Source organism: Setaria italica, unplaced genomic scaffold, assembly GCF_000263155.2.
Source record: "Setaria italica strain Yugu1 unplaced genomic scaffold, Setaria_italica_v2.0 scaffold_10, whole genome shotgun sequence".
Taxonomy (NCBI): Eukaryota; Viridiplantae; Streptophyta; class Magnoliopsida; order Poales; family Poaceae; genus Setaria; species Setaria italica.
This window is the reverse complement of record NW_014576734.1, coordinates 177,403-187,753: the sequence shown is the minus strand read 5'-3', so window position 1 is coordinate 187,753 and position 10,351 is coordinate 177,403.

Below are 10,351 nucleotides of genomic sequence, written 5' to 3'. Positions count from 1 at the left end.
ATTACTAGACAGACGGGCCGGCAAACCACCACATCGGAACCATTATCGGTCCCGTCCGTCATCCTTATACTTGTAGCGAGAGTAAACAAACAACTCCTATAACTCACGAGTGACAGACAATCACTCGACTTTTACTGAGTCCTATTTAGCATTGCAACTACTCGACTTCAAAAACTAGTGTTCATAGCAACGTACTAATTTTATGCATCTACGGTTTCAATCAACTCCTACAACGTAAATGCACAATCATAAGCATCGACATATTGCATAATTTAAAAATAGGGAAGCATGCACCGGGGCTTGCATTCAGGAAAAGTTAGCGGTTCCTCGGAGTCTTGATCTAGCTCGGGCTCGACTTCCAAGTGATGAAGCTCCGCAGCAGGTTCTTCCTCTGGCGTGGGGTGGAGCTCGTAGGTTCCATTGGCGAGATTAGCTTCTACACGACATGCACATGCAAGAGTTTAGTTTCATCTATGCGCGTACACCAACGATGCAAGGCACAACTTATTGGTAGAAAGGAAAATTGTATATAGGCCACATTCACCTGGACAAGGTTTTAACTTTCTTTAACTTCATAAAGTATGGTGGTCGGTTTAAACTTGAGGTTGACTTTGATGGTGACTGTGTACACATTTAGGTTCTCGCAACTTAGAGTTGCACAAAGAGAGTGGGAGGTTGTGTTTGGGGTGGTCCAAGTGCATTTGGAGATTTATTCACTTCTGAATGTTTTTTTTGTACCTCTTCCAAAATACTTATTTAGCTTATTAGGATTTATGTTTCTTTTTATTTCTTTAAGTCGATTATTTAGCCAAAAATGGTTCCACAAGCAAATAGCAACCAGAGGCACTGAGAAAATTACAGCACCTCACTTAAGCCATTAATAAGTTACTGTAAAATTTTGGGAGCCATTGGATTACCACAAAAAGAATTAAGCGCATATCATTATTAAAGGTAGCATGCATTTAACTATTTCTATCTCCAAACCTACAGTAAATCTGAGGGTGACATTTTACTAGTATGTTGAAGGTGTGTTACAAGAGCTTTGGTGAATTTTTCATGATTTTTGGAGAAGGACAACTATTTTCCCTATTTATCTTCTAATTAAACATGCCTTACAAGGAAGGTGGGTTTCTTTCTGATTTTGACCACAACCCATATTTTTCCTGTAAACTACCTCTCAAAACTGAGCTACTCCAAGTAGTTTCATATTTTTCTCTACTTTGGATTAAAACTTATGAGAAAAGTAAGATTTAACCCTAGATTTCAAATATAAGGTTAAAACAGGAACTTTAAGTTCTACTCCCGGGCCCTAAATATTTTTCTGAGCTTCTACTCATTGCAACATTCACCACAGAGTTGGATTTTCCTTGTTTAGCATTTTTCTTCTATTTACTATGATTTAAAATCCCTAAACAAGGAATAAAACCATAGGATATTATTTACAACAGTAACATGACCAAACTTATTTTTGTAAGAAACTAGATAGAACAAGGATTCCAACAAAAGTGGTTTGGTATTTTTTTGATTTTTCTAGATTTACTGGGCATTTACAAAGTTTAACCCTTTTTCTACCAATTTTAAACTAAAAACCATGGCAAACTTGCACTCTACCCCCTACATCTACGATTTATTCGCGTAGGGGTCCCTGAGTTTTGCGCCTAAGCCCCTGGAAAGATCGGGGTAGACGCAATGTCATCCCCGGGGGTGCGCACGACGGTAGTGGTGAAATCCCCGGCGATTCGCCGGCGGAGATCGGGCAACAAGTTGCCGGAGAGGCTCAGGGGCTCACCTGAGCTCGACTTGGCGGAGTTGTGGTGACGGAGATGGCCGGCGAGGGTCGGAACACGGCGGCGGTGACTGGGCTTGGTGGGTGGTGGTGCGGGCGGCGTTCCGGCACTCCGGTGGCATCGGGAGGGCAACGAGTGGGTTGGGAACGTGCGCGGAGGGGTGGCGGAGCAGGTGGAGAGGTTGTTGGAGCGCGGGGTGGTACGGAGGTGGAAGCTCCAGGGAGCCTAGTGGTGGCACAGAGGAAAGCAGGGGTGCGACATGCGGGAGGTAGCAAAGGGGTGGCGCTAACGGCGAGCTCAGCCCTTTTATAGGGTAGAGGTGGAGCAGAGGGTTGAGGTGGGGCTCCATGCGTGGGAGGATAAGGCCGGGGAGAGCGGGTGCATGGGCGAGGCGGCCATTGGCTGGAGACGCCATTGGTCGGGGAAAACGGAGCTCCGGGGACAAGATCGTCAGGGCATTGAGCAAGGGAGATAGCGTCGGGCAAGCTCGGTTTTGCCGGGCGGGAGGATTTGTGAGGCCGGGCATGCGTCTGGTCGCGTCAAGCGCCGGATTGGGGGCGGCGACACGGCCGGTGCCTAGCGGTGGCGTGGCGTGCGAGGGGGAAGAAGGTGCGAGCGCCAGTTGGGTGGAGTGGCTCGCGCGCAAGGGAAGGGAGACAGCCTCGGCGGCGATTGGCCAGCACGGCGCGCGCGGGTAGAGCGACGGCTAGCTCGCTGGTGGATGGCGGCCACGCGGCGGGTGGCGTGCGGGCGAACATGCTCGGGCGCGCTGGCGTCGAGGCAACGTCGGGCAGCAACAAGACCAGCTTTAGGGGCCCTCCACTCGAGATTTTTAAACTAAACGTTCGAATACCCCTTAAGCAAACTTGTAGTACAATGATCGTAGTTCAAACTTTATTAAAGGTATTTTCTCAGATTTTGAAAGGGTTTGTAGATATCTCGAGCCAAAGTTTGCCAAAAACTAGAGGTTTCGGACTTAGGCGTTTCAGCGGAGTTGGTGAAATTTCAGGAATTTGGCTGTTTTAGACTTGACTTTAGGGCGGCTTCTGAGTTGAATTAGACCAAGGTGCTATTGAAGGAGTTTCTCTTCAGTCTTTGGACTTCAACTTGTATTAAGGGCTTTTCTTGAGTTTAGTTCAAAAATGCGGAGGAACACCCTCGCCAAGAGAAGCACTCTGGATGGTTTCCAGACTTAGAGCTGGAATGCCGAGGGGGCTGAGTTGACTATTTTACCCGACTTTGACCAAGATTTTAAGTAGGTTTGGTTTTGATTTGGACCTAGGTTAGTGTAATAAAGTTGGAACACACCCAAAGGACTACAACTTTTATTAAAGGTCTGACTTGAGATTAGATAGGAAATTGTGAGATAACAGGTTGCAAAGTTGAAGAAAAACTTGAATTCCAGGACTTTGGTTGTTTGTAGGGTTTTATAATACTCCTATTTTGATCCTTATTTTTGACCTTCTCCCACTCCGAATTAGCCAAAGTGTATTTAAGAAAAGTTATTTAAAATTAAAAGTTTTACAACTCTTATTTGGGAAAAATTTCAAGTTTGTATATAAAAACTCAAGTTTTATATTTAACTCCAAAAAGAACTTTTTAGGGTCAAAAAGGACTTTTCACCTCTTTTGCTTAGTGACTAACAACTTGTTTAGGTTTAATTACACTTAATTAAGGTAGAGTTGTTACACTAGAGTCACAATTGCCATGTTCATTTACTGGTGGCAATAAAAGGTAATGCAACGAATCATTGCTCAGGGTAATGGATGGTAAATGCAACGAATCATTATTGGTGGTAATAGATGAAAAATGCAACGAATCATTGTTGGTGGTAAACATGTCCTATATCAACACATAAAATTTGTGGCAATAATGTCTATTGCAACAACAAACAAACAGTGGTTGCGTAGTGGTTTGTTGCAATGAGGGCGTTTTGGCTATGGCTCCTTGCATTCTCCCAACTGGCTTTACCAACGGCCAATCTCATAAGTCTTATTATGAATTCTACCATCCTTCGATATTTTCCTGTCAGATGCAATTTGGTCACGTTTCAATCAGCCTATTTTTTGTTGACAAAGTGAAGGCAAGGGACATGGTCACCACGAGCTCGAAATATGAAAGTCTAACAGCCTTGACTTCAGCAGTGCCTTCATTCAACTTGCAAAATTGGAGTGGTACTAAAGTATCATCTGAATCCTTCGACCAATGGTGGAACGAATGGAAGAGCCATATGATGAATCACACAGTAGCACACTACTGCAAAATACTTTATCCTAACTACGCACCATCCAATGGAGAGGTAATTTCTTTGTACATTACTTCATTTGCCTTCCTTTCTTTTGATCTATTATAGCACTCCATGTCCTTTCAGAAAAATGAAGCTGATGCCCCTCTTGTAAGTTTGAGCGGCAAGCCGATTGCCTATGGTCCTCCTACTTCAGAACCAATTCTAGGAGCCGATGCCCTCGAGTTTTTGACTTGCCCAAAGCTTCTACCACGAGCAAACGCAAACTGCCATCCAAGCTACTAAGCAAGAAGAAGAAAAAGACCCTTGTATCACCAATTGGATCTCCATCGGCTTCAGAGGTACATTAATTACTTTATCCTTGTTCACTCATCTCTTCTAGAATAAATGATCCGAATATGATCCGCTACAGCGAGCAAATTCTCCACTTCCTGATTTCCAAGAGCCATCGGCCGATAGAGCACTAGAAAAATCAGTAGCAAGAAACACACCTCCAACTGAAGAAAATGGTCTCGGAGGTATAATTTTACCAATTTTATTCACTAATTCCACCCTTGCATCATACTGACCGAAAACAGGCTTGGTTGGTTCTGGGAACATCAGCTTCAGCGTCAGCATCAGCATCAGCATCGGCTGCTCCATTGAATATAGAAAACCCAGAAGATAACCTTGTATTGAGCTGACAACAATCGTCGATTCGAGAAATCATTTCGGTAAATTTTTTTCCATTCAACTCAATGTTTCTGTGTTAACACATATTCTAATCCATACCCATTTCTAGAACGAACCATCGGTTGAAGAAAGGACTACTCAGCCAGAAACACCTCCAACGGCTATGCAATCACCGAGAATAACAGCTGATGAGGAAAACCCTGAGAATAGCTCTCAACCTACACAGGTATGTGGATCTTGTGTATTTGTTGAGACACCAAACTCTTGATTTAACCAATTTTATCCACAGGCTGCCAATCCATCAATGTTAGACCTATTTTCATTCAGCATAAAACAATTTGCAGATGAAGAAGACACTGGCTCAAGCCATCCAGTACAGAACCATCCAGACATCAAGCATCAGCTATCAGCCATTCTACAGTTGCTGCGTCAAGACATATCTGTACTGCTGGAAGATGCTAAGCCGATCCAGAAGTTGTATAGGCAAATCAGGACTCATCTGACCGATGAATTAATAGCATTATTGACTCCTACAGCCTTCATCGAGTCACGCTATTCCGAAGTCCAAGCAGCCAAAAATTGTACAGGCGACCATCAAGCCAACCATCAAGTCACTACTAAATTGGATACCACTCGGTCAAAAGCCAAAGAACTGAAATAGGAAATCGACAGCCTTGATGCTTCTCTCTCCTCGGATGCACTGAGTCTAAAGATCTTGGAAACCGAAAGATACCAACTAATGCTTGAACTGGATCGGGTGAATAAAGCAATTGCAGAAGCTAAAGATAAAATCAATAACTATCCGTCTGCAATTCAGAAGAAAAAGAAGGAACTGACGGCCTTCATCAACCAAGCATGTAATTGGCATCAGCAAATCAACAAAGTTTCAAGGTCTGATGAAGAAGATCTCCAGCTGATTGCCGATGTTTACAATATTCGCCTACATGCGATACAGGCCATTGAAAGGGTCATGTAAAGAACAATTAACTCTCATTAAATCTGTCTTGAAAATGACCCTTCAATGTAGTCTTTACTTTTACTAACCTGACTACACTAATTTACTTAACTTCTTTAGGTCAAACCAAACGTCACGAGAATGCTGTTTCACCTGGAAAAAGCTGATGATTCCTGCCATTATGTCTCACGAGCCCCATGTATTGCCATGGCTGCATATCAGCAACCTTGCTATAAATAGACCACCAGTGCTAGAACTTTCCATCACCAGAAATCATAGCTTAAAGAATAGGACTTGTAGGCTGGAAGCTCACAATATTGAAACTCATAGAGAATCCATAACCACCAGATGCTAGAAGAATTCTAATGAAATAGACTAGGATGCTCCTTCCCTTCGCATTCACTTTTGTGAAGCTAGAAGGTCACGATGTAAGAAGAATCCTCGTGACGTAACTCCATTAGCATCTCCAGCGAGCTTCTTGAAGATGCTAGAATAGAAGGACTCCACCCCTCATCAAACTTGCGCTTCCTCTTGTATTTTCTTTTATTTTTGCTCTAAAGACGATATCCCAAGATATCGGCTATCTAGAGACGATGAAAACAATCATCGGCTTTTGTAATCCACCAGTATGAAAAAGTTTGCATGACAAAGCTTATTCTGATGTACTTTTTTTATCGGCAATAACCTTTTTCTCAAGGAAAACATATTTATTTATATATTTTTGTGCTAAAGGCAATATCAATAGATATCGGCCACTAAGGTGATGAACTGTTCATCGGCTTTTACATACTGTCAGCTTTGACTCATTACCTATGAATATGCTCTGAAAGGAAGGAATCGGCCGACGATGCAAAAGTTCCAACAGTTTGGCATCCAAGGGAAGCCCACGTATGGGAGGTTGCTTTATAGAATAAAATATTCTGGAGATAGAGTTGGTTAGGGATAAGCTTGATTAGAGATAGAGTTGGTTTAGTTAGAGATAGAATTTTGATTAGAAAAGATAATGTACATGACTTGCATTGTACGTGGTTAGATGCCAATTATGTAACATCAGCCCTATAATATAAAGGGACGTGGCCATTGTAATTTTCATCACACGATCAATATACAACACATTCATCTTTTATCTACCTTTCGGCTTCACGCCATTGCATTAGGAGTAGGAGTAATGTAGCTTCTCGACGAGTTCCTTCTAGCTAGCTGGGTAGCATCGACCTCGATTTCCGGCGAGCTGCAAGTTCCGTCACCAGGTGTTCTAGGCTTTAACCACCGGGCGCATCACTGTGGTTTCGTCTAGTTTCATCTACAGGTTATCAAGTATCTTGGATGGTTTCGTCTAGTTTCATCTACAGGTTATCAAGTATCTTGGATCTTTGACTTACGGCGCATCGCTTCTGTCTCGATCTACGGTATTCGCTAGTTATCCCGCCTTGATTAAGCTTGTATCGGCTGATATTTATCTGTTATAGCGTCTTACCGCTTACGACATATTAATTGTTATTAATTCTATCGGAATAGATGATAGATATGTTTTTAATAGTCTGTTGCATCTTAATCTTGGCCATCCTTCGAGTGTTGTTGGGAGTAAGTTCTGTTGTGATTGGATCCATCGGCTAGCGGGGTTCAGATTAACGTCGTGCTAAATATTTCTAGACTGCAACTATCGGGCGCATCGCTGTGGTTTCACCTAGAAATATTGGTGGTGACGTTAGTTTAGATCTCATCGGCTTGTGGCTCTAGCTATGGTGGAGCAACAACTCAACAACATCCTGTTTTCTATCGACCGTCTGGCTTATGGTTATTGTAAATTTTATTAAATTGGCTGGATGGCCCATGAATCACTCACATTCATCAAGGTACTGGAATCGGCTTCACAGCCAATATATTTGTCATGATTTATTTTGTTGAACCATTATCACTACTGTGCTAGGATTATATCGACCTGATCGGCCGGTTGCCTCGGACTTCACAACGACTATCATCTCCTTATCAGTTGAATGGTCAAACTGACTAGCACACCCGCGCACACCACGCGCGCCGATTTGGATTCTGCACTGGAGATAAGCAGATCTCCTAGGTCCTCATGTGCTGATGTAAGCTCTATCACCGCTAGGATTTTGCATCAATATATTTTGGCACGCTCGGTGGGACCCGATTGACATTTTAATGGTGATTGATAATCGAGTTTATTTTCCAAGATGAGCATGCGTATGATTCCAGGGGTCTACTTATCTACGTGGTTGAAGGGCTAGGTCAATATACTCGTATATATCCTAGGTTGAGGCATCTGATCGGCTTAGCACGATTCCCCTGTTTCGCATCTGTACGGCTAATCAGAATTGGCCTGGGTATTGTTCGCTCATCGGCTAGCGCTGCCGATTGCTCCCTTGGCTCCACGCCTCCACGCGCCATCGGCTGAGGCAACCGATAGCCAATCGGATCCAGTCTCCGGCCGATCCGTTCCTCTGTCTCTATCGGCCGACTCTGAGCATGGTGCCAGACAACGTAGAGAGTGACGTTACATTGATTTTGGGCGTCATTAGTACAGTACACTGGAAAAGTTCAAAAGGTCATGATCGCGCAAGGAGAAGAATTTCAAAACATAATATATTATTGTTTGCAATCAAATCGGCTGGGCACATAGTAGCCAATGGAGTTTATTTTTTATTCATTATCGACTAGTTCAAAGAAAGCAAGAATCAGTTGGCCAGCCGATGAGATTTCTTTTAAATCCAGCAGGAGGAATTTTTCTGTTAATTCAGCCGGTGGAATCTTTTAGTTTAGCCGATGGATATTTTAATCATGGGAACCTAATCATGTTGTTATTCAGCTGATGCACACGTCCATGACTTTTTAGCCAATCATGGACTATCAACCAATTTTGGTCAGCCGATGAAGAATTTTGGTCAGCGGATGGAATATTTTCGGCCGATTGAAATAAAAATACCATCGGCTGATTGCTTAGCAAAATAGCATCGGCCGGCTGATTGCAAAGTATTACCGGCCGATTTATGGCTAAATAGCATCGGCCGATTTATGGCAAAGTAGGATCGGCCGATTTATGTAAAGTAGCATCAGCTGATTGAAATAAAAATAGTATCGGCTGGTCCTTTTGCATGGTGAAATAAAATATCTCTTCATCTCGATCGACGCAAAGGTGTGGCCGATGGCAAGTTCGATGGGTTAAAAATGCATCGGCCAATTGGAATAATAAAAAAGAGGGGAGTTGCATCGGCTGATTGATTGCTTGGCCAATAAAAGAAATAGTATCAGCCGATTGACTGCTTGGCAAAAAGGATCGGCTGATTGCTTGGCTAATAAGAAATTGCATCGGCCGATTGGTTCAAGCAAAATTGCATCAGCTGATTGGTTCAAGAAAAATAGTATTGGCTGCTTATAGAATGTATCGGATATTAATTTCGAAGCATGAAATATTCATACTCCAAAACTGGGGGGCCTATGTTGACAACAAAAGCTTGCTGGTTACTGCACCAAGTTTTGGTGTCAACAGATTGATCTATTGTTTCTACTGCCGGCAAAGACGATGGTGTTCTTTATATTTTAAGAGGAGTCGACATGGCTTTGGATATTGCAATCAGACGTCATTAGCTCTGAAGACAAGTATCGGACTTCTATAATTAGTTTCAGAACATGAAGCATTCATACTCCGAAACTGGGGGCCTGTGTTGATATCGGATTTTGACAAATCCTATAAATTCGGAGTACGAGATAATTGGAGTCACGTACAACAATAAGAAGCTAGCATGCGCGCACATGGGCATGGAGTCCAAATCGGCTTCATTGGATTGATCGACAAGGAGAGTCAAGACTGATATAAAGGAAATGCTAGCACGTATGGATAAAAATGATTAGAATATATAATATGGATTCTGGTGCACTTTGCATGCCATACATGGGAGGCTACCACAATAATTATGCATGCGGCCGATCTTTGCATGCACGGAAGGTTGTTTTATAGAATAAAATATTTTAGAGATAGAGTTTGGTTAGTTAGAGATAGAGTTTTTTATTAGAAAAGATTGTGTACGTGACTTGCATTGTACGTGGTTAGATGCCAATTATGTAACATCAGCCCTATAAATATAAAGGGACGTGGCCATTGTAATTTTCATCACACGATCAATATACAACACAGTTATCTTTTATCTACCTTTCGACTTCATGCCATTGCATCAGAAGTAGGAGTAATGTAACTTCTCGACGAGTTTCTTCTAGCTAGCTAGGCTGCATCGACCTTGATCTCCGGCGATCTGCAAGTTCCGTCACTAGGTGTTCTAGGCTTTAACCACCGGGCGCATCACTGTGGTTTCGTCTAGTTTCATCTACCGCTTATCGAGTATCTTGGATCTTTGACTTACGGCGCATCGCTTCTGTCTCGATCAACGGTATTCACTAGTTATCCCGCCTTGATTCAGCTTGCATCGGCTGATATTTATCTGTTATATCGTCTTGCCGCTTACGACATATTAATTGTTATTAATTCTGTCGGAATAGACGATAGATATGTTTTTAATAGTCTGTTGCATCTTAATCCTGGCCATCCTTCGAGTGTTGTTGGGAGTAAGTTCCGTTGAGATTGCATCCATCAGCTAGCGAGGTTCAGATTAACGTCCTGCTAAATATTTCTAGACTACAACTACCGGGCGCATCGCTGTGGTTTCACCTAGAAAT